This window comes from Alligator mississippiensis, chromosome 6 (assembly GCF_030867095.1).
Source record: "Alligator mississippiensis isolate rAllMis1 chromosome 6, rAllMis1, whole genome shotgun sequence".
NCBI classification, from domain to species: domain Eukaryota; kingdom Metazoa; phylum Chordata; order Crocodylia; family Alligatoridae; genus Alligator; species Alligator mississippiensis.
Window position 1 is genome coordinate 26,547,013 of NC_081829.1, and position 26,012 is coordinate 26,573,024.

Here is a 26,012-nt window from a genome sequence, read left to right on the forward strand (position 1 = left end):
CCGAGGTTGAGGAAGTAGAAGGATTGTGGGTTAGGCTACATGGGGGGCAAGGAGAAAGGGATTTGGTGGTAGGGGTCTGCTACAGACCCCCACACCAAGGGGAAGAAATAGATGCGGGGCTCCTGAGGCAACTCTCGGAGACCATAAAAGCTAAAGAGGCGGTAGTCATGGGGGACCTAAACTACCCGGACATCTGCTGGGAGACGCAGACAGCAAGGTCCCATCGCTCATGCAGGTTTCTAACCTGTGTACAGGACCTCCACCTGACGCAGGAGGTGCATGGTCCCACTAGGGGGAATGCCGTACTGGATCTGGTATTGGCAACGGGAGATGACATGATAGGGGACCTCCAGATCGGTAGCCATTTGGGAGACAGTGATCACCTTATAATAGAATTCAACATAAGATGGTGAATGGGTAAGGTAACTAGTAGGGTGAAAGTGCTAGACTTTAGGAAAGCTGATTCCAATGCACTCAGGCGATTAGTCAAGGACACACTGCAGAGTAGGAGTTTTGATGGGATGGGAGCCCAAGAAGGGTGGCTGTGCCTAAAGGAAACGATCCTTCGGGCACAAAGCAAGACGATCCCCGAGCGAGGCAAAAGAGGGAAAGGGGCCAGGAGGCTTCCATGGCTGACCAGAGAAATCCAGGGCAGCCTAAGGGCCAAAAGGGGAGCACATAAAAAGTGGAAACAGGGTGAGATCACTAAAGATGAATATACCTCCTCTGCTCGTGCTTGTAGGGAGGCAGTTAGGCGGGCCAAAGCTACCATGGAGCTGAGGATGGCAACCCAAGTAAAGGACAACAAGAAATTGTTTTTTAGATATATTGGGAGTAAAAGGAAGGCCCAGGGAGGAATAGGACCGCTGCTAAATGGGCAGAAACAATTGGTGACAGATAGGGGGGACAAGGCTGAACTCCTCAACGAGTTCTTTGCCTCAGTGTTCCTAAGTGAGGGGCACGACAAGTCTCTCACTGGGATTTTAGAGAGGCAGCAGCAAGGCGCCAGACTTCCATGCGTAGATCCTGAGATGGTGCAGAGTCACTTGGAAGAACTGGATGCCTTTAAGTCGGCAGGCCCGGATGGGCTCCATCCGAGGGTGCTGAAGGCACTGGCCGACATCATTGCAGAGCCACTGGCGGGAATATTCGAACGCTCGTGGCGCACAGGCCAAGTCCCAGAAGACTGGAAAAGGGCTAACGTGGTCCCCATTTTCAAAAAGGGGAGGAAGGAGGACCCGGGCAACTATAGGCCGGTCAGTCTCACCTCCATCCTTGGTAAAGTATTTGAAAAAATTATCAAGGCTCACATTTGTGAGAGCCCGGCAGGGCAAATTATGCTGAGGGGAAACCAGCATGGGTTTGTGGCGGGCAGATCGTGCCTGACCAACCTAGTCTCTTTCTATGACCAGGTTACAAAACGCCTGGACACAGGAGGAGGGGTGGATGTCGTATACTTAGACTTCAGGAAGGCCTTCGATACAGTATCCCACCCCATACTGGTGAACAAGTTAAGAGGCTGTGATGTGGATGACTGCACAGTCCGGTGGCTGGCGAATTGGCTAGAGGGTCGCACCCAAAGAGTCGTGGTAGATGGGTCGGTCTCGACCTGGAAGGGTGTGGGCAGTGAGGTCCCGCAGGGTTCGGTCCTTGGACCGATACTCTTTAATGTCTTCATCAGCAACTTGGATGAGGGAGTCAAATGTACTCTGTCCAAGTTTGCAGATGACACAAAGCTATGGGGAGAAGTGGACACGCTGGAGGGCAGGGAACAGCTGCAGGCAGACCTGGATAGGTTGCACAAGTGAGCAGAAAACAACAGGATGCAGTTCAACAAGGAGAAATGCAAAGTGCTGCACCTAGGGAGGAAAAATGTCCAGCACACCTACAGCCTAGGGAATGACCTGCTGGGTGGCACAGAGGTGGAAAGGGATCTTGGAGTCCTAGTGGACTCCAAGATGAACATGAGTTGGCAGTGTGACGAAGCCATCAGAAAAGCCAATGGCACTTTATCGTGCATCAGCAGATGCATGACGAATAGGTCCAGGGAGGTGATACTTCCCCTCTATAGGGCGTTGGTCAGACCACAGTTGGAGTACTGCGTGCAATTCTGGGCGCCACACTTCAAGAAGGATGCAGATAACCTGGAGAGGGTCCAGAGAAGGGCAACTCGTATGGTCAAGGGCCTGCAGACCAAGCCCTACGAGGAGAGACTAGAGAAACTGGACCTTTTCAGCCTCCGCAAGAGAAGGTTGAGAGGCGACCTTGTGGCTGTCTATAAGTTCATCACGGGGGCACAGAAGGGAATTGGTGAGGATTTATTCACCAAGGCGCCCCTGGGGGTTACAAGAAACAATGGCCACAAGCTAGCAGAGAGCAGATTTAGACTGGACATTAGGAAGAACTTCTTCACAGTTCGAGTGGCCAAGGTCTGGAACGGGCTCCCAAGGGAGGTGGTGCTCTCCCCTACCCTGGGGGTCTTCAAGAGGAGGTTAGACGAGTATCTAGCTGGGGTCATCTAGACCCAGCACTCTTTCCTGCTTATGCAGGGGGTTGGACTCGATGATCTATTGAGGTCCCTTCCGACCCTAACATCTATGAATCCATGCATAGGGGGGCTGTCAGTGAGCTGTGCAGAGGGGGCTGCACTATTCAGGGGGGCAGGGGACCCATCCTTACTAAGAAGTACCCTCCACCCCCACATAGCCTTCCCACACCCACAGTCCCCCAACACTCACAAAACCAACCACAATCGACCCACAAACCCCTCATCCACATACCCAGTCACAAACCACAAACCCCCACGAAAGCCCCATAGTCTCACTATGTCTCCCCAAGTCTCACCTCCACAAACCCTACACCCACCCACAAAACCCTCCAACACCCCTGTTAACAGTTTAGTGTCCTCCAGCTGGCTCAAGTGGTGAAGTGGGGAGTGCTGCGAGGTCAGGCGAGGTGCCATCCCCATGACAAACTCTGGTGGGCTGGAGGACATGGGGAAGTGGAGACCACCATGTCACAGGACCTGGTCAACAAAGGCAAAGTTGTCAGGAGGTAAGGCAGATTTCACCTCCTGGACTAGGCAGCAGGTTGCATGCATTGTGGGTAAACCCACACACCGGGCCAACACAGCAGGATCCACCAACACATGAACGGCGCATGCCCCCAGCAGCTGGGGGGCATGGCTGTGCCAGCAGAGGCAGGAGCACCGTGGCAGTGAGGGTCACAATTTTAATGAGCTCATGGCTGGGGTCAGTAGAGCAGATTGTTCAGCTGGGGCCTCACACACCTCAATGCTTGGTTTGGGTTTTGCCGGCTCATGCAGCACCCTCCCATAAGCATACAGTGTGTCTACGAAACTGCAGGCCTGCCTATAAATCTGGGTGTTGCAGCACTTGGGCACCTTGCCATCCCCCACCAGCACCCTCGCAGTGGCAAGGACGCTGTCAAAATCACCCCAGTGATCCAAGGCAAGCTGCACCTTGCTGGTGGACCACCAGGTGTATTCATGGTCAAGGAACGCAAGTAGCTTGCCCCTGGGGACTGCTGGGACCAAGAGGTCTGCAGGCTCCACAGAGCCCATTGGTCCTCAGGCATCCTCATCATGGTCCTGGGGTTCAGCGGGCTCCTTAGACACTATCCGAAACGCCTGGTCCACTACAACCCTGGACTCTTGTTGGGATTGGGAGGGCTCTGCAGGCCCTTGGGACAGGGGCAGGGCTAAGGGTGGGGGTGGGACTCCATCACCCTTTTTGGCAGGGCAGAGCTGGAACCCCAGGGGGCTGTGCAGGGTTCCTGACAAGATTGGCCTGTCAGTCAGGGGACCCCACCTTGACCATCTCTGGTGTGGGACCATAGGGCAGGCTGGTAGCAAGGTTTATCTGGGGGGAAGAAGACCCATCAGGCACTGTGGTGGCATTGGTGCCTGCCTCAGGGTCCTGGGAGCGAGGACTTCCTCCTCAGGACTCACTGGGGTGACCCCTAGGGCCCCCGTCTCCGCAGATCGGAGGGGGAGGGATCTGCTACTGGACCTACTGTTGGGTCGGCCAAGGCCAAGGTGCCCATGGTCTTGGAGTGTAGGCCCTGGTCAGTGGAGTGAGAAGCTTCATCCATGGGCTCCTGCTTGGGACTGTCCAGCAGCCCCAAAGCCTCCTCCACTAGGATTACCCATTTTATCTCTCATGGGTGTGGGCTGTCAGTTGCAGCTAGGGAGGCCCCTGGAAGCTGGGCTGCTTTCCCCCTGCATGGTGGTCCTGGGAGGGGGTGGTGGGTTTTTCTACTTCAGAGGCCTCCAGCTGTGCCTGGGCCTTCTGCTTGGCTGTGTGTCCTGAGGGGACCTGCTCCCATTCAGGTGGACAGGCTCCAGGAGGAGAAGGTGGGAGCTAGGGGTTTGGGGCAATCAGCTGCTGCCTCCCTCCCCAGGACTCTGCCAAACCTGGTTGGGGTGCAGGGTCCCCTCAGCTTGCGAGGAGGCTGTGTGGCAGGCAACGAGTATATTTATTGATTGTTAAGAAGGCCCACAGCAGACAGGAAGTATTCGCCAGTGCATCTAACTACACCTAACTACACCACATCAAGTGGCCTTTACAGGGTACGGGTACCTATCCCAATAACATTACAGCAATACTGAAGTGGAAAGGGGTGGGGTGTAGAGGAGGCAGGGCCCCACAGAAGATGCCCAGACACTGAGACCTGTGCCCATCTCAATGTATCCCACTACAATCAGGTACCACCTCCTGGTACCCTTTTCATAAACAGCAAGTTGTGGCAAGTGAGATAGAGACAAGGGGGCAAAACACTAATTGAGAGTGTGGCATCCAGGCCCCACCCTGGTGTGGCCCTTTAGCCTGGGTCCACTACACCACAACACACTCCTGCCCACACCTGCCTTGGCCCTGGCCAATGCACACATCTTCCCACTTGAGCTGCTACCACAGCTGCCCAGGTGCTGCTCAGCTTCCCCTACCTTCAGTGGCTCCTCCTCCTCCTCCTGCTCCTGCAGTCCTGCTCTGGGCAGCAGGCAGCACAGGGAAGCTGTGGGGATGCATGCCAGGCAGCAAATGTCCAGTCAGGCCTACGTGGGAGCACAATGTGAGCTGCCCTGGCCAGGAATGGGCTGCTACTTGCCCAGCCGGGGTGGGGGGGCAATGCAGGTGCAGCATGCTCTGGGCAGAAGAGGGCAAGCAGCAGCATGGCATAGCCCCCACTCCCAGCACTGCCACTCCTGCATCCCATGCCCCCTTGCCCCAGCTGGGCAAGCAGTAGCAGCACCTGCATCCCGCACCCCCACTGCCCCAGTAGGGCAAGCGGTGGGCTATGCCCTGCTGCCGCTTGACCCCTTCTGGCCAGAGTGAGCCGTGTCTGTATTGTGCCCTGCCCTGGCTGGGCAAGCAGCAGCAGGGCATAGGACTCCCAGCCCCAAACCCTTCCTCTCTGTTGGGGCGTTAATCTCCCCCCCACACACACCTTCCCTCCCCCCTCTGCCCACCTCAACAGACTTACCAGTTGGAGGCAGCTGTGTCCAGCGTGGTGATAACTGCTGCCTGTTTAGTCTATGGATGAATCTCTGAATCTGGCCAAATCTTTTCCAAATCAAATTGGAGGCTTCTTCTAGGACCCTTTCTCATTCTGGGCCTGTCCTTTTCTTCCCCATTACCTTCACCCCCAAGTTCAGCATTGCATCTCATCCATGATCTGCAGGGCTCTCTATTTTTCCAAGGTCTGGACTCCTTCAGCTCTGCCAATCCGTCTTTCTCCTGACTTTAAGCACCTGCTGTTATTCCAGTTCTGGGCTTTCCTAAACAGAATCTTTCTAAATGTACCTACTTTTATAGAGGAACACAGAGCAAGTAGAGTGACAATCAATAATTTCTACTGCAACATTTTTACAAGTTCCCTTAGTGCTCTCAGAGGTAAGTGCTGAGCAGTTGCTTAAACCAGCATTTCTCAAATTGGTATACATGATGTAGCATATGGCATAAATTTCTAGAGCAGTGATTCTCAACCAGGGTGCCTTGAAATCCTTAAAGGTGCCACAGGATGCTTCACAATGTTAGGTATGCAAACATGATTCACAGTTTTCACACAGGAATCTACAGTGTTAAAAATGTGAATTATTGTAAACTTTCTGAGTTCTTTGCAAAAGAAGAATTGCTCTATTATTTTGCTGTAATCAAATAATGAGTGAAAATTAAGAACTGGCCTTTTACAAGGGGTGCCTTAAGTCTATTGAGGAGTGGCCTTGACTCTATTAATGAGTACATCAAATCTAAGGTTGAGAACCACTGTGCTAGAGGGAGCAACGGAAGAAGAAAAGGAAGAAAAAAATATATAAATTAAGGACAAGGAAGAACTGCTGTACAGTATCTGCTTGACTGTTGGAGAAACTAGTGAGAACACACTGATGTAAAGTTCCTCTCCCATGTATTTTTCATTGTACACATGGCAGTATAACAAGCTTACAAAAGGGTATGTGACCCAAAATAATTGGGGAACCACTGGCTTAAACAAACCCTACAAACACTGATCCGCCGCAAAGTTTGGCAATTTGGACAAGTGCTGAAGGAGCTGGCTGAAGTCACTGCGGAACCCCTGGCGAAACTCTTCCAAAACTCGTGGCACTCTGAAGAAGTCTCTGAGGACTGGAATAGGGCTAATGTTGTGCCCTTCCACAAGGACAGGAGCGAGGACCTGGGTAACTATAGGCCAATCAGCCTAACTTCCATCCTAAGGAAAATCCTAGAAAAGTTCATCAAGGAGTCTATCTGTGATAATCTTGCAGAAGGTAAGATTCTGAATGACAGCCAGCCTGGCTTCATTGCAGGCAGGTCTTGCTTTACCAACCTCATCTCCTCCTAAGACTAGGTAACTTGCCACCTGGACACGAGAGAGCAGGTTGACATTGTATACATAGACTTCCAACAGGCCTATGATCTAGTATTCCATGATGTCCTTACGAGAATTGGAGGATTGTGGGCTTAACTCTGAGACAGTCAGGTGGGTAAGAAACTGGCTGCAGGATAGGACTCAGAGTCATAGTGAACGGATCTGTGTCATCCTGGCGAGAAGTGGACAGCGGTGTCCCACAGGGGTTGGTACTTTTCAACATCTTTATTAGTGATTTGGATGTGGGGGTGAAGTGCTCACTGGACAAGTTCATGGATGACACCAAGTTATGGGGGAGCGTGGTCACACTTGAAGATAGGCTACAGATACAGGTGGACCTAGACAGACTAGCAAGTTGGGCAGATCGGAATCTGATGAAGTTCAACGTTGAAAAATTTAAAGTGCTCCACCTTGGGATGAGCAACTCTCAACACATGCACAGGCTTGTTGCCACCAAACTAACTAGCACCACAAAAGAAAGGGACCTGGGGGTAATAATAGACCACAGTATGAATATGACCTGCCCGTGCAATGCTGTAGCCAGTAGGGCAAATACTCTGGCATGCATCGATCAATGCATTTCCAGCAAACCCAAGGAGGTGATTCTTCCACTCTGCTCAGCACTGGTAAGACTGCAGCTGGAGGACTGCGTCCAGTTCTTGGCACCACACTTTAACAAGGATGTGGACAAGCTTGATAGAGTGCCACCTGTATGATCAGAGTCTTAAAAGGCAAGCCATATGAAGAAAGGCTGAGAGATCTGGGACTCTTCAGCCTGAGAAAAAGAAGGCTGAGAGGGGACCTGGTAGCAGCTTACTGCTACACTAGGGGAGTACATCGAGGACTCAGTGAGCATCTGTTCACCAGGGCACAGAGGGAAAAACCAGGAGTAATGGCCACAAACTCCTGGAAGATCGATTCAGGCCTAACATTAGGAAAAACTTCTTCACAGTCAGGGTGTCCAGACTGTAGAATAAGCTCTCTCCAGCGGTGGTGCAATCACCTACCCTGGAAGTCTTCAAGAGGAGACTAGACAGTCACCTTGCTGGGGTCACCTGACTCCCAGTTATCTTTCCTGCTTGGTGCAGGGAGCTGGACTCAATGATCTTCCGAGGTCCCTTCCAGCCTTACAATCTATGAATCTATGGAAAAAAAGTAGAGATTAGGCTGAAGTCTGCTTGCTTTTGTGATCTGATTCAAACAGACACATTCTCTCACTTCTCACTCTCACATGCTGCTAGAGGAACTACTACTTTACAGCAAAAGTAACTAAGAGGAGAAACAGGCTTCAGGTTTCCAGGGTGAAGATTAGTGTCTTAATCCCATGATTCATTCAGCTCCATGATACAAGATTTATAAAACAAAAGCACTGAACTGCCATCTGTAGCTCTCAGATGCAACAACCAACTTTCAGAAACTTGTCCCATATACAGAACTCAATATATATTCACAAATGTGGCAGGCACAGGGCCCTTACGGGTGTTAGTCAGTTTGCAAATGCACTTCACAAAACTATTTTTAACTCTGTTTGCTGCCCACCTCCCCCATAGGGAACCAGCACTCAAAACTAAGCCCTGGATGGGCTTTGTGCTGTAGATGCACAAGCCACATCAAACCTTAAATGGGCAATTTAATTTCTCTTAGGTATAAAGATGCATGTCCATTTAGAACTGTTTCAAAAGGGGCACTTTCAAAATGGCAGCAGCTGTTAACAGCGTTACACAAATTGCCAATTGCTCAAACCACGAGCGAGACCTTATAAAGGGGCATAAGGCAAAATGCTGCGTTTATTGATTACATGAATTAGACACAGAGGTTCAGATACACCACTCATATAGACACACACAAATCATACATAAAACTTACATACAGGGACACACCTACATAAAACACCCATTCCGTTCAGACATTATAGTTACCAGCAGCATTTGTTCAATAATAGCACTGGGTGGCTGGCCTTATTGAGAGAAGATGCAGATAGCAGGTAGGGTGGTTATTATGAGAGAAATCCTGTATATAACAGCTTGGAGTGAGGTGAAACAGACATATCTGTGCTCTAACGAAACAGCAGCTGAAAGAGAGACTCACCCAACTTGTCATTTCTGAAGTCTTCTTTTATAGGGATTGGCATCCTTTGTTTCAGTGCTTTGGGGTTTTTCCATTCCCAGCTTCTGTTTTTGCAATTGTTCTTCTTAGGTCTTCAGCTTATCTCAGCTTTGGAGTGTTCTTGCTGCCCGTCTGGTAGGATGGGTGCATTCCTTCTCCTCGTTATCTTCTTTGTGCCCTAGGCCTGAAAGGGATTCCTCAGCCATTCATTAATTAGTTTACTGACCAGTAACTTGCATTTGGCACCATGTTGCTTACATAACCAGTTAAATCTTTTTCTGCCATCTCTATGCCATTCTCTTGCCATTCACCCTTTTGTACACACTCATACATAAAGGCTATGCAGAGTTCATTCACTTATGTCAAGCAGAAGGATACAAAATGGAGTTTTCAGGTTGCTTACAGGACAAGACTAACATGGTTACATTTCACTATTATTACACTTTACGTTAACATCAGCTACATTAGTTCAGTTCCTGCTACAACAGTCAAATTATTGTGTGTGCTAGACAAGCTGCAAATGATATAAACATTAGAAAACCACTCTAACATTGCTTCATTTAGTGAGGTATGTATGTGTCATGGAGTATGTTTCAGGGCATTGTGCACAGGGTGAACAAAAGACTCTGAAGAACATAGGTATGAAGAGACTCACTTTGGATGTGTGGCTACCTGAAGTTCAGATGGGAAGTAAGGGAACAATTTCCTGCTACCAATTGTAGGCATGGTGTCACACCTTCAGTATGTCTTTTCATTTTTACTTGCACACTACCATTAATTTTAAAGTAGAAACAGTGCTAAACTTCTAAAACATACTGTCTTACCCAAAACAGTTACCCCTCCTTCTAAACCAGGGGTGGGCAAAATGCAGCCCGGGGGCTGGATGTAGCCCTCCAGGCCATTCTATCCAGCCTGCAGGGCCCCTAAAAAATTTAGAAAATTAATATTAATCTGCCCTGAGCTGCGTGTCGTCCGGCCCTCAATCGCTTGCTGAAACTCTGTAAGCAGCCCTCTGGCCAAAATAATTGCCCGCCCCTGTTCTAAACAGTGAACAGAAGAAAAGCTTGATTATACAGAAGAGGAAGTGGTGGTAAATGAAGAGAGCTGTTATTGTCATATCACACATTATCTCCCTGAGGTTTCTTCTTGCTCTGAGAGATTAGCAGCTCCTTTCACAGAAGAATTTAAAACATTTAGCTTCTTAGTTGTTTTGATGCAGGATCATTTTATACTGAAAATATAATTATTTTAGATGGCTCCAGCCCAGCATTCCTCACTCTGTAAAAGGAGGAAATCCTAACACCTCCCTATGTATGGAGAGTCCTGGCTTAAGCAAAAATGGTGTTGTTTTGATGGGGTAGGATCTGAGAAACTCTGTAACCCATTTCTTGCTGTGGATTTATAGTGCAAATCTCATCCAACTAGATAAGATTCAACAAGGAGAAGTGCAAAGTCCTGCATTTGGGATGAAATAACACCACGGACAAATGCAGACTGAGAAATGGCTGGCTAGGCTGCAGTACTGCAGAGATGGACCTGGAGATTGAAATGGACCATAAGATGAGTATGAGCCAAAAGTGTGCTCTTGTTGCAAAAAAGAAGCTAATAACATCCTTAGTCGTATTAACAGGAGTGTTACTCGCAAATCAAGGGAAATGATTCTTCCAGTCTATGCAGCACTAGTGAGGTCTCACCTGGAGTACTGTCCAGTTTTGGGTGCTACACTTCAAGAAAGATGCAAACAGTTTGGAAACAGTCTAGTGCAGAACAACAAAAATGATTAGGGGCCTGGGAGGCAACATTTATAAGAAAAGGCTGAAAGAACTAGGCTTATTTAGCCCAGAAAAGAGAAGAGTGAGGGAGGATTTGATAACAGTCTTCAAATACCTCCTGAAGGGTGATTATAGAGAGGATGGAGATGAGCTTTTCTCTGTGGCTTCAGGGAACAGCCCCAAGCTGCAGCAGGGGAAATTTCGGCTGGAGATTAGGAGGAACTTTGACTCTGAGAGTGATCAGGCAGTGGAACAGGCCACTTAGAGAAGTTGTGGATTCTCCATGCTTGGAGATTTCAAAAGCAGGTTGGACAGACACTTGGCTGGGATGGTTTAGTCAGGGATGATCCTGCCTTAGGCATGGCACTGGACTAGAGGACCTAATGAGGTTCCTATGTTCACATTACTTTCTTATGTTCCTGTGTTACTCCAGATCTGAATTAACTGCTACTTTGTAAAATGAGATCATGTGCAGATTTAGAGGAAAGGATTTCAGTGTATCATCACAAGAGCTTTCTGATGTCAGACCTAACTACCCTAGGCAGCATGGGGAAAGTTTGACTCCTAACCAATGTCAGAGACTTCACTTCCATTCTGCGTTAGCACTGCTGAGTGTAAGGCAGTATTATTCCCTATTTTATGAAAAAGACCTATTTGGGGCTTTTCATGAAAATGTGGTTCTGGAAATAGATACAAAATAAGCAGCTGCAGAATCACATTTGAAGGCTATAGCTGACATGAATTTAGGCCATATACAGTGCCAATTATCTCCTGCTACATATAACTCGTGCAGAGAAATAATAAGCCTGCTTAACCCTATATATATATATAGATTGGTGCACACATTTAATACCTTTGGATTAAGACCTTTATACTGATTTTAAAAATCCATACCCTGTATATTAGTTCATAAGCTACAGCTTCAGCAAAGTTTAATTACTTTCCTCAGCAGCTTTAAATCTAGGACAGATTGAATTAAACCAGTGGCTTCTATTAAATATAATTATTTTCCCTGGTGAATTACACAATGAAGGGGAAGTTACTAATCAAGAAAAAACAAATATACCTTTGTTAAACAAGGATATGTATCATGCCTCCACTTACATTTGAAAAAGAGGCCCATGAACAGGCTTTGACCATACTCTGCTCTCTCAAAATAGCATATGGATATTCATATACTTGTGTGCCTACACAGAGGCCAGGTCTATACTTGGAAGGCTGTGCCATAATAGTTACAATGGCAAACAAACTGTAAAGCACTCCTTGTGAGCATACAACTTACAGCATTAAAATATGCTATGAAAATTTCAGCTTTATTCAAAACTCCTGCCATCCACTCTTAAATGAAACAATATTTTGGCAGCAAAACTAGGTCTACTAGGGCTGTGTGAAGCTTTGGGTACTGATTCGATTCGGAGGAGATTCAGCCCAAATCAGTGGCCAAATCTCCAAATCGAATCAGGAGACCACTTAAAAGGTCCAAATCGATTCAGAAAAGATTCAGAGAGCTTTGGCATTTCAGGCAGTCCCCACTCGCTGCAGCAGGGAGCTGGACCCAGAATGCATGCTGGTAAGTAGGGGGCGGGGGAGGGGAGGCTGGAAGAGGAGGGAGGGGACCATGGGGGAACCCCTGCCAGGCCCCATCCCCTGCTTGCTCCCCCACCTCCCCTGAGTGCCCCTGACCCCCGCCTGCTGTCCCAACCCCCCTCATGGCTGCTCCGCCCAGCCCCAGCTCCTGGCCCTTTAAAGAAAAGCCCCTACTCACCAGCTGCTGACAGGTGGGGGGGGATCCCTGCTGCCCCCGACTATGCCACGCCACATGGGGGGCTCTGCTATGAGCCTCCTGGCCTCCACGTGCTCTCCCAGCCCCACACCCTGGCTGCTGTGCCCACCCCAGCTCCTGACCCTTAAAAAAAAAAAAGCCCCCGCTCACAGGCTGCTGCAGTGGCCATGGGGCTTCTGGGGGCTCATGGCATAGCTCCGCACACAGCACGGGACAGTAAGTGGGCAGCAGGGATTGCCCCTGCCTGGCAGGAGCTGGTAAGTCTGGGCTTTTTTTTTTTTTTTAAGAGCCGGGAGCTGGAAGAGCAGCTGAGGGAGCCATTGACAGTGGGCTGGGATAGGGCCGATTCAGAGATTCAGCCAATCTGGTAGTGGTGGAATCTCTGAATCAGATTCAGCTGAACTGCTTCGGGACAGTGATTCAAAATCACCAAATCGAATCACTGTCCCCCGAATCAGCCAAATCTGAATGCAAAGTGAATACTAGCCACTTTGCACAGGCCTAATGTCTACAGTAGAGCTTTTACTGGCATGACATTGTCAGTCACAGATCATGCCCCATTTGGGCTCCTGGCTAACATACCTGGACTGGCAAAAGTCTGTAGCGTAGACCTCAGCTGCTCAGTGTACTATCCAAAGTTTATGGAGTTGGCCTTTATTATTACTTTTAACAACAAAGCACACTCTCCTTCCCTCTGAATTACCTTGGATCTCCTATTTGTTACAGTAAATCCAGTGTCCCAGATTTCCCAGATGATATCCTGGATTTCCAAAATTTCCATATGGTCAGTCTGCATATCAACTAACAGTTAAAATGAAATCCAAGTATTTTCTTTCTAGTGCAGCTAGATGAGTTAAGCAGGGATTACATCATACATGTGAAAAATAAAAATCATGCAACAGACAGGAAATATCTGTTCTCTTGACTTCAGACACTTACACATGAAATAACAACACATATCAATGAGACAGAGTGAACAGGAAACACTAAGAATAGGGACTTAACTACATACTGTATGTGATGCTGAAGTAAACATTAGGACTGTGTAAAGTGACTAGTATTTGCTTCAGATTTAGATTTGGCCAATTCAGGGAATAGTGATTCTATTTGATTAAAATCACTGTCCCAAATCGATTTGGCCGAATCTGATTCGAAGATTCTGCAACTGCCGAATCAGCCAAATCTCCTGCCCACTTTCAATAGCTGCCCCACCCACACTCCCAGCTCCCGGCTCTTTAAAAAAAAAAAAAAAAAAAAAGCCCACACCCAATGGCTGCTGCCAGGCAGGGGGTGATCCAAGCTGACCCCCACTGCATGGGGGGCTTCGCCATGAGCCCCCAGAAACCCTGAGGCTGCTGCAGCAGTCAGTGAGTGGGGGCATTTTCTTTTTTTTTTTAAAGGGCTGGGAGCTGGGGTGGGTGGGGCAGCCATTGGGGGGGCTGGGTCAGCGAGTGGGGGTTGGAGAGCTCATGGTAGAGCCCCCTACATGGTGTGAGGCAGTGGGGGAAAGTGGGGATTGCCCCCCCCACCTGGCAGCAGCCAGTGAGTAAGGGCTTTTTTTTAAAGGGCCGGGAGGGGCAGTCATGAGTGGGGCTGGGAGAGCAGGCAGGGGCTGGAGGCACTCAGGGGGGCTGGGGAAGAAGGCAGGGGGTTGGGCTTGGCATGGTCCCCTCCCTCCTCCTCCAGCCTCCCCTCTGCAGCAGCTGCTGCAGCGAGTGGGGACTGCCCAAATTGCTGAAGCTCTCCAAATCTTTTCTGAATTGCTTTGGAGAGCTTCAAATCAATTCAGACCTTTTAACTGGTCTCCTGATTCGATTTGGATTTGGAGATTTGGCCACCGAATTGGGCCGAATCTCCTCCGAATTGAATCAGCACCTGAAGCTTTGCACGGCCCTAGTAAATATGTAGATGCTGTTCAGTGTTGGTTGGACATTTAGCCTGAGAAATTACACCTTGAGTTATCAGCTATTTCTAGGTGTTTCATTGGATTTAGATTAATTTTGTATGTAAAATATAAAACTGTGTATCAACAAGAAGCCAGCCTTCCAAGTGCAAATGTAACCTGAACCCAAAAGTCTTGTTCATACAGAATTTCCACAGGCAAGGTTTCAAACTACTCCCATTCTAGTCAGTGTGGATAACCTCTAATTGACCTTGAAAACTTTATCCTGCACCACTAGAGGGAATACCGCGTGTGTGCTTCAGTAAGCATTCATTTCCCATGGCAGGGCATGGAATATCCTTTAAACACACCCATAAGCAACCTCTAGTTTTTTATACGTCTGCTTTTATCAGCCCAACTGATAATGCTATCAACAAATGCCAATTATTTTTCATGGTGAATTATGGGTTTTTCCCCTCCCCCAAATTTCCTAAGCAAACATTCAGGTTTTCAGTGAACCCATACCCTTCCCCACACAAAACCAAAAAATAAAAAAAATCAGTTTTAATATAACATTTTTTACAGTATAAATGGAGATGATTTACTGAAAAAGAGGTCTTTGGCTTCCAGTTTAGCAAAACTGTAAGAACCTCTTTCCACTTCCACAGATATTTTCATTTTGGTCAAAAAGCCACTTTTTCCTAAAAAGGTATAACTACTAGAGTGTTGTTCATAACCTGACTGTATCTTGAGCTAAATCAATGGGGTCCAGCCTTTTTGGCAGGCACGCCACAAATTAGCCCTACATTCTCCCAGAGTGCAGCTCTTATCCCTTTCTCTTATCTAACCTGCTGCTCAGTTTTATGCTCTCGGGCCAAGCTGCTGCTCTGCTTTCTGCTCCCTGCCCTATCTACCACTGTGTTGTCTGTTCCCTCCCCAGTCTGCAGAGGTCTGTGCCATAGGTTGGCCACTCCCAAGTTAGGTGATGTTTTCAAGATAAGCTCACTAACCTGTCAAGTGAACATTTAGAGCTTGAATGCTGATGATGCTCCAGTTAGAAATGCATCAGGTACTCATCTACTCTGTGTGACTAATACAAACACTGTTCAGCTTTGAGCATTACTCTTCAGTGCCACCATTTTCATTCAAGCTATACTAATAGAAGAGGAAATAATTTGATTGTAAATAGTTCAAGTCAACAGTACCACAAAGAAACACCCATAGGAAACAAACCTTTCTTTTTTTTCATGTAATACACTATTCACCAAGAAAATCAAGGTATAAAGCCATGTGCTTAAAATCTTGTTTAGCACAAGGGGAAAAGGATAAAGAGGAAAATGGAAAGAAAAACTGTATACTGCCTCAGGACACATGCTTGAGCACTTCTATTAAACCCAAATTCACTTTGCTACTCCTACTTCAGTATCAAATTCAGGGAGTTTCTTTTATTCAAGCTTTTTCTGAATTGATCTGGGAATAGTTAGTCCTTCATTGCCCTTCTTAGCTGAATCTCTGTCTAACAGAGTGCAGAAGAGACACATAAAAGCATCTCTGCCTAAAAACCAGGAACTCAGCTTTTTGGCAGAAGACAATGAATTTTTACTCCACAAAATCATGCAGCACTAAAATGACAGCTATACAACCTGAAGACTTGCATCCTGCAAGGTGAAAAAATAAAATAAAATAGGAAATACTACCAAGCAACTACATAAGAGCCCCTGGATTCCTGCAATTAAAACTACACAAAGCCTTCAGAAAGGGCTTTGTTTACTTTCTGGTAAGTAATGCACTTTTGGCATCTGTGAGGCAAAAAATTGTCAGTGTCATCTCATTCTAGTCTACTCTTTTGGTTTTTTTGCTGTTTTTTTATTTTATGGGTTTTCCCAGCCGGGAGGCAGAACACAGGCATTTCACAGTGTTGTCAGTGCCAGGTCTTGAGGAGTTGCATGGCTTCCAGCCCCAGGTGGGGAAAAGGGTCTAGACAGGGAGAACCTTGATGTTTCCCTTGTCTGCAGACTCTGCATTTGTACATGGGACACCTAGTCATGAAGCCCAAGATGCTGGATTCAGGATGGTTGGCCAGACACCTGCAGAGTACCAGAGACATGTGCATAGATGGTGCTGGTGACATGAGGACCAAAGGGGACCATTGATGTGGGGAGTTGGAGGGATAGGGTAGCAACTTGCACCTGCGATGCTGTGGCACTTGAACAAGCCAGCCAGGAGCAGAAATGCACTATAAAGGTCCAAGAATTAGGTCTATGGATGGCCAGCCACTTTCTGAGGGAGGCCACACACACTGCTGAGACAGTCATAGCACCAGGAGATGGAATTTATGCACAGGGTCAAAGACTGCTTGGGATCCAGCTACGATACCCCTGAGTGGCATCAGTGCTGCTTCCCACAGGTAGACCATTGCCCTCCCAGACCAGAGTGATGGGAACTGTTTCCTCACTCATCTTTTTTCTTCTGCATCCAGCACATTTACCCTATTTTTATTTGGCTAATTTTAAACATTTTAAAATACTGGTGTTCTGCATTTTAATTGAATTCCAATCTCAAAACTAAAATAAAAGGTATAATCTCTGAACCAAAAGTGCTATAGAGTTTTGCATTTCTTTTTTTGTCTCAGGCCAACACAGCTACCAAATACATCCCTGAAACATAGAAGATGCTGAATTTTATCAATGAAGTTTAAATCCAAAAACTGGCTGAACAAAAAGAAAGAGTTCTACTCCTCCCTGCCTTTCTGCCACCTGACACCATGAAGGAAGGAATCCTGCCTTATCTACACATCAAAGAGCAACTTGCAAAGACACTCTCATGGCCCCAAAGGGACAGACTTCCATCTTCAGCTTCCTTTGTGCAAAAATGAAGTTTATTTTCCACCTCTGGGGACTTTTTACCATCTTTAATTTTCCCTGAGCCTGGGGGAGAGTGTGTATGCCTGAAAGCTTGCAGAAAAAGATAATTTTTTTGTGATTTCTTAGTTGATCTAATAAAAAGTATCATCTTGGAACCAAGAGTTCTAGAGTTTTGCAATTTCAAAAGTGTCACGATGTTTGATGAAAAGTAAATATTAGCCATGAAATATAATATCAATCAGGTCTTACCAGAATAAAATGTAACCACATCAAAATAAATGTTATATTAAGCCATATAACTATGTAAACAGCACATTTTCCTGTTTACTTATTGTAAGCAGGACATAGTGCAAAGTTTATTTAGAGTAAGCAAGATTTAGTGTAAAAACTGTTTATTTGCAAATCAACATTCCTTAATGATTTAACAATGTTGAGAGACAACCAATGAGAAGACTTAATTTTTTCTTTAAAAATATAACTACAAAGTACATATGTGAAACCAGATTAAATTGATGTCTTAAAGTTTCTTCTTTGGAGTATTTAAAATCAGTGATTTAAGGAAACTTGATTGAAATCAATCTACCCTGGATGGCCTCCATCACTAAATGTAAATAATTCAAAAGGTCGTCATTACAAACAGTGATTGGGAATATGACTTTTAATCACAATTCTTTGCACCTGTGGATGAAACATGATGCATGACTAAAGGATTTTTTTTTCCTTTTTGGATTATCAAAGATAGAAGTTTACAAACTGAGTCAAACTACCCAGTTCCTACAAATGTCATAACTACACTTCCACAGGCATAATTTTCTGCAGAATGTAAAGTTTCATTTAAAAATTCAAGGCACTAATTGGGTGCAAATGCTGCAAGACAGAGATCATTTCCATCTTTCCAAAGAGAGTGTCGGGTTCTGGTAATCCGATTTGAAAGCATTTTTACACAAAAATTTGCACAGGTCTAAGGGGCAAAGCAGAAGAGAATCAGGCACTAGCTTTCAAGTGTTTGTAGTTGTGAAGACAATTTAAGAAATAGCAGCCCTAGCAGTAGTATCTCACCGAATCAGGTTAGTTAGAAACAATTGCTGTAACAGATGTGTGAAAAGACACCTTTAACACTGCTCCAAAATGTAATAGCTACAATTTAATGACAACCTTAGTAAATGTTTCACTGCTGAACATTTTAGCTGAATCATCATTTATCTACTCTGAAAATTATGAGGCTAACTTGAGAGTTAAGTGGAGCTTGAATAGAGTCAAGGCTTGAGGCTCTGGGTTAGAGCACATTACTACAAATTCTCCCATTCTGCCACTTGCCTACAGCATCTACAGTAACTTTTGATTGTGGCAGCAGAGAAAATACATATATAGATGGATAAGAGCTCTCTTGAAATCTGATACATCAGTACAATGATATACAAAATACATCCACAAAGGGAAAGTTAAAATTGCAAGGTCCAGCACTTTAAAATGACTTTAGCATAATCTAAGGGGAGAACACACTGCAATATTTTTGTATAAGTTAATAACGACCCCTCTCAGAATGATGGTGATGTACATACCAATACCATGACATCACAATATATAAGCTGATCCTAACACTAACACAGAAGATGGAAACCCAGAACAGGGCCTATTTATTATTTTTGCTTTTCTGGGAACACAGATGCTGCATCTAAAAAGCTTGGAAACTAAGGGAAAATTCTATCGGAGGACATAGTACAAACCTATTCAGGAATAAGCACAACACCCTAAGAAGGTAATCCACATTAACTAGTTTTCAATCCTATATTTTTATTTTAAATGTTTATTGTTCATATTATTCCTAATTTCAGAGCAACTGTATAACAGGGCCAATGGCCATACCTTTGGCTTGAAGACACCAGTGAAGTCCAAGCAAAAGTCAGCTTAAATCAGAATGATCCAACTAAAAAAAAACATATCCACAGACCCAATCACATGCACTGAACTATTTGTTACATTCAAACAGTGGGCTTATGCCCCCCAGGAAGCTACAAGTCCCTCTCAAGAGGATCCACCAACTGGGTAACAGGTTGGGACAAGAGATGAAAAACAGCAACGGGAGTACTATTAACTCCCATGAAGAATAAAGGTTAATAACTAGGGTTTCTAAGCAGGTACATTGAACATAGAACATCAGCTAATGCCCACTGCCCCTCAAATGTGTACACAGGTTCCTTAGATATTGTCCAGTGAAACTATCCAGAGACATATATGAATGAATGAAAGGAAGACAGCCCCCACTGTCCCCCAGGGTCTCCCTTACCAGCACATCCTTCCTGGTCTGGTAGATGGAGATGGTGGCCAGATCTGGGAGGAGGTTAACCAGAAGGTCCCAGGATTTTGTGGGGTCACAGATGAGGCATGCAGAAAATAAAAGGTGTGAAGAAAAATGTAGCCAGACATCAAAAGGAGGCCCACATGCACAGGTAACCCAGAATTCTATTTATTGGCACCAGCTGTGGCAGGGAAAAGTGGCAGACCAGAAGTCACACCAATAGCTGCAATGGCAGCTAGGAAAGTTAAATGCCAGGTCGGACAGGTTTGGGTGGCCCCCAGAGAGGGGAAACTGACAAGTGAGTTTCCTGTGACTGCGCAGAGGTATAGCGTTTACCTGACCTGACCAAGCTGATGATGAGTGACAGAAAGGGAATCAGACTTACCTGATGTGAGACTTGATGCAGGAGGGTCCCTCAGAGTCTAACAAGGATCCTAGCTGTGAGTGAGGGTGCTCTTAGAGGATTACCTGGAGGAGGGAAGAAAGAAGGGGGAATGGATAAGGGTTGAACCTATGACAAGGGAATTCCCTATGAAGGAGTGGACGAGAGGGCAAGAGGCACCCATGGACTATGATAATTGTCTGATGGTGCTGGCTGACACTGAGAGACTAACTGCCCCTGAGTTTGTCCATGAATTGATCAGCCTGACATTTCAGGCACAAGAAATTGAACTAGAGTTTAACTAGAGTGTTAGGCTAAGTACATAAATAAGGTCCTTGATGAGGATTGTGCCTGGAACATCTGGAATGGTAAGGGCAGGGTATGGAGATGGAGGAGCCCTGCAAAGAGGCCAAATGGCTGGTTAAGTTGCAGTAAGGTCCAGCTGATCTATCTCCCTAGTTTTACAACTTCCTTTTTGGTCTCTTTTAACAACAAGGCATGAAGGGTGAGTTCTAGAAATGGGGACCATTGGGTCCCAGCAGATTGATTGCAACATACAGCCATTGGAAGTACGATTATCTACATCCACAAATAAAACAGTCTTTGTATCATCTGAGTGCTATAAGTTGGTCTCCCTTGACAGTCAGGCTAGAAATAGACATTCAAAAAGCCTAGGAATTGATCTAATTTATGTCATTTTCTATAAGCTGCATAGTTTAGATTGATTGTGAACAGAATACACATTTGCCCTTTGGTGGTGGAGGAAGAGAGGGGGAAGAGGTGGAGGCCAGGGGGAGCAACTCTTAGACTAGATCCATCATTTTTAAAGCAATCTATTAGGGCTTTGTGGAGCTTCGGTCCTCGATTCAATTTGGTGGAGATTCAGCCCGATTCGGTGGCCAAATCTCCAAATCCCAGTCAAATCAAAGGACCCTTTAATCTCTCCAAATCGAATTGGAACCGTCCGAATCAATTCAGAAAGATTTGAAGATTTGGAAATAGACACAGCTTTAAGTTTTTTTTCTACATACCTCTAGGTAGCAGGGGCTCATGGATGCTATGATGCTGGGCTGCATGGAGTGTCCCACAGAAGCACAGGGGGCTCCCCAGTGTGCTCAGCAGCAGACCTGGAAGTGGACCAGAAGCACTTCCAGTCCACCAGGGAGTGTGCTGGCTTCCTCCCCTTCCCACCGGCTCAGTGACTGGTGCCTCCTGGGTCTAGGGGGGCACTGGGGTCCCCCTGTGGCCAATCGCTGAGCTGGGGAGGCACAGGGGTGGGGGTCAGCATGCTCCCTGGCGGGCCCGGAAGTGGACCAGAAGGTTTGCTGCCAAGCATCTGGTGGGACCCCCTACACCCTTGTGGGATGTTCCATCCGCCCCAACATCACAGCGTTCACAAGCTGCACTGGTACCTTGAGGTATGTAGAAAATACTTTTAAAGCTGTGTCTATGTCCAAATCAGCATCAAATCTTAAGATTTGGATTTGGCTGAATTGAATCAGGGACAATGATACGAATTGATGAATTGAATCACTATCCCTGATTCTGGCTGAATCCAAATCAAATAGGGCCTGATTCACACACCATGTGCAGCTCTCACAGTTGCTGGGCATGGGAGGGAAGCCTCAGGCACTGAAGCTGGCTGCCTTCCCTGCTGGGATTATGTAGCAGGGGAGGGAAGCCCTAGGTGCATTCCCCTAGGAGGCAGGAAAGGTAGACAGCTCCAGCACCTAGGGCTTCCCTCCAGTGCTCTGCAAGTATAGGGAGTGCCAGCGATACAGACTGCCTGGCAGGGGGTGGTATGTAGCACTGGCTGGAGCTGCACCCCACCAGGCACAAGCACCCTGAGCACCCATGGGGGGGACGTGGGGGGTCCCCCCACACACATACCCTCCCTCACACCCCACAAACCCCATACACCCACACCCACTCCCCAGAACCCCCCACATATACACCCCCAATATACCCAGTGTGCCCACACACAGTCAAACACCCTCATAAACTCCCCCCACAAACACCCCCACCCCACCCCCACATACACACCCCTACCCTATCCCCCATACACATACACACACACACCGCATACACACCCCTGCCACACACACACTCCCACAACCCACCCCCAATAACCCACCCCCTATACCCCACCACACACACACCCCTGCATACCCTCTCCATACACACTCCCCCACACACAAGCCACAATATACAAGACCAGTGGTGATGCATAGGGGATGCACAGGGGTTCACCCCCTGTCAGGCTGCACTCCCCACTTAGGTGACAGGTGAGGTTGTAGACAGGAGTGCCAGTGCCCCGCCTGCGAGTGCCAGCTGGAATGAAGTGCTGGATGAAGTGGCTACAGTGCTCACAGAAGTGGCTGCAACCGCTTCCGGGAGCTCTGCAGCTGCTTTCTGGTGAGTAAGATTGGCTGTGAGAGGACCTGCCCCCTCCAGTTGGCGAGATTGGCCACAGGGGGACCCCCCTAGTCACTGACTGGTCACTGGGGGGGCATGCGCCCCCTCGACTCAGATGGCACCAGTCACCGATTTACAATACTAAGAATTCATTTTTTAGCTTTTATGCAATCGCCTCTACACACAGTACACAAACATAAATCACAACAAAAAAAAATTTGTAATAAAATTAAAATATTTTATAGTAAGTGTTTGACTTTTAGTGTATGATTTGGGTTTTTTTCTGGTTCTAAGATGGCAAACACCCGTCCCAAAAGAAGTATTTCTGGGGGGCAAGAGGAGGGACTTCCAGTGGCAAAGGTCAGGCAGGGATTGGGTGTGAGACTTCTGGTCCCAAGATGGCAACCAGGGGGTAGGGCACCTTTCAAGGGGAGGGGCCCATGCAGCCCTTGACAGCTCACCAAAACTTATTAAGCAGCCCTCCAGATGAAATAATTGCCTGCCCCAGTATAATATCTGTACCTGGCCTAAATTTTGCATATTTTCCCTAGGGATTCTGACCTGAGCCCTTATTTCAGAAAAGTCCTATCCCTGTTTCCTCCCAAGTAGAGAAGGGAGACAGAAGTTTTTTCTTCTTTTAAAAGGCCCATCTGAGCACCTCACCTCAAATTTCAAAGTACAGTTGTTGGCTTCATTTCCCAATAATTTACATCAAATGAGCTGCAGTGGTTGTCAGAGTTCAGGTTTATTGCCTCAGTCTTCTGAAAGGGCTTTTTTGGGATCCAGTCTGTGAGGGTTCCAGTTATGATAATGGGGATTTTGTGTACATTGTACTACCAGCAGCACCTTTCAAACAACTATCAGTCTACAGCCTGCTCCTCTGAGAGTTGGCTTGCCTTTTCTGCTTTTGCCTTGCCTGCCATTACTCTGTCGCACACAACTGGTAGCTAGCTACTACTGCTTCTCAAAGTCAAGAGACCGGCTTATCTGCAACTGCTAAACATATGCCAGAAGCCAACTGCTTCTTAAAAGCCCCTGCTGCTGTCACTCTTATGCCTTCTTGGCTACTTTTCTAAAACAGTGTCCTTGAAGGTTGCTGCATCTTATGACCCTGACCCTGCTATGAACTTGATCAAATATTTTCAGGGTTTGGGGCCTAAATCAAAGGAGCCTGTTGGTTAATACAGCACTATTCATAAAGTCTCTTGTGATAGCATTTCTGACCAGAACTGGTTATAAGTATCTCTAGTTTTCTCATGAGAGTTCCTGTTCTCATATAACCTCAGGGAAATTTTGCAGACCTGTGATATTGGGATGCTTTGATTATGGCAGTGATACTCAACGAGGGTGTCAGGAAATCCTTTTAAGTGTGCTGCAAGGTGCTGCTCAATAGTAGCACAGTCAAGTTTGCAAGTGCCAACATATGAATCACAAGATAAACCAAGAGATTTCAAATAGATCAGATAGATAAATTTCAAATAAAGAGATAGATTGTACATTTGAAAGAGCCACCCAGATACCACGTGAAGAATTGTTGCAGTACAGAACCTCCCCCACTACAAATCGCACACTGCTGGTTATGACATATTACCCCTCCTTTGAACCAATACAGAAAAATCTCAAACAGTTGCAAGCCATACTAGAAGAAGACCCTATTCTTAAAGAGATCTTCCCAGATCTACCCATCCTAGCTTCCAAACAGGCACTGAACCTTGCTAACCTCATCACCAGAAGCAAACTTCCTACAGCCCAGAACACACTGAATGGATCCAGACAATGCCATGACAAGAAATGCAAAACCTGCCAACATATCTCTACCACCCCACGATTACTACACCCCACAACAGAGCTATCGGCATTCTTGGATCTTGCAGCTGCACCTCCAGAAATGTTCTCTCTCTCATCCAAGGCACCAAATGCCCTGATGGAAAATATGTAGGAGAGACCAAACAACAACTGCGCACCAGAATGAATGCACACCAGAAATCTATCAAAGACAAGAATACCCAATTACCTGTAGGAGCACATTTCTCACAAGAAAACCACTCTCTCCAATCTCTCAGTTCTAATCCTCAAAGGGAATTTACAAAACACTCTTCACAGACAAGCCTATAAACTTCATCAACCTCCTGGATACAAAAAAATCATGGGACTAAATATAGACATTGAATTTATGACACATCTGATTCCCCAGGTACCTCTCCAGTGTTTACCTGCTACATTCATCCCCCTTCTCTCTTCCCTCCCCCCCAGCCTGTCTCTCACCCACTGACTCCTCAATTTACATCTTCACTGACTGGCTTTCTTGCATGCATACCAGCCTCTGGCTTCTTTACTGTTCATTCCATCTGGGAAGAGCACACACCAACTGCAGAGGCTTCCTCAGCCTGATGAAGGGTTTTTAAATCCAAAAGCTTGCTAAGAATTTTTTTTCCAACTATTTAAGTTGTTCTAATAAAAGATATCAGATTCACCCAAAGAACCTTGAGATTTCATATAGGAATCCATAGTATCAAAGTATTTCTGACCCGTTGAACTGTCTGAGTTCTTTGCAACAGAAGAATTATTTTTTTTCTGCAGTCAAGAAACAAATAAAAACTAAGAGCTGATATTTTCTGAAGGGTGTCCTGAGTCAAAAAAGGTTGAGAATCACTGGGTTAGGGCCTGGACAAGCATCTGAATTCTAGGGAAACATGCACTATCATTAACATACTAAAGTTGAGGATAAAAATGGGGAAACAGCACTTCTGTTGTTCTAGCACTAATCCCAGTATGCTTAAAACCCCAGGCATTTTTCTTTTCAGTCACAGCACAGTATTTATTTCATCCCATTATTTTGACAGAGGCATTCCATAAGTCACCTTTCTCAGCAAGCTACAAGAGGCCTGATACTCCAGTACTGGCAAGCTTCAAATTTTGCCTTTTGTCATACTAAGGATGGCTTTCCACACAACTACTCCTGCTGCCTATATTCTCCCATATTTGGAAGTTGGCCTGCAGCTCAGAAATCCCTTGTGGGTTTCTGTTTAAATTCCAAAGTCACTGTTACATGCTGCCATTTCCTTAAACTGATTTAAATCAAATACAGTCTGAAGGAAAATGGGAGCTCAGCCTCAACTAAATAATTTGCTAAGGAAGCTGTTAGCAATGCAGAGAGTTTGCAGGAGAAGACAAAGGAAATTAAAACCTTAGTGGACTTGCAATACCTTTGTCTTCTACACTGTGAATTGTTAATGCCTGTGGATCTCATTTGGCAGCATTCTACACAGATATAAATCACAACACACAGCCTTAGAAAAGTAACCCCTATGTATGAAGATAAAACATTGCTGCTCCTGTGCACAGAGGCATTTGTAAACAAATTAAGCCCAAATATCTATATAACAACCCAGTTTTCCCCCTAAATATCTTGGGGTATCTTCAGAGAGAAACAGACCTTCCATACTGCTTCCCATTTTCCAGTTGCCTCAAAGCAGCAGGACACATCCATCCATCATATTGTTTTGGGGTTTTTCCCTAAAGTTGCATAATTTTATGCATCATTACAGGCAGAGTGGCTGCATGGGCTGAGCACACAGGTCTGGGCTTCAGGAGATGTGAGTTCTGTTTTTCACTGCTAGTGAC

The 26,012-nt window shown here is 46.3% G+C and overlaps 1 long non-coding RNA gene across 2 annotated transcripts in view; it reads left to right on the top strand.

Annotated features, from left to right (window-relative positions):
- Window positions 1–17,949, top strand: part of LOC109285619 (uncharacterized) — a 57,581-nt gene extending 39,632 nt beyond the window's left edge. For both annotated transcript variants that reach the window (XR_009462993.1, XR_002093431.2), the window contains exon 3: window positions 17,061–17,949. This is a non-coding gene — a long non-coding RNA (uncharacterized LOC109285619). The remainder of the gene's footprint in view (window positions 1–17,060) is intronic.
- The last annotated feature ends 8,063 nt before the right edge of the window (window positions 17,950–26,012 follow it).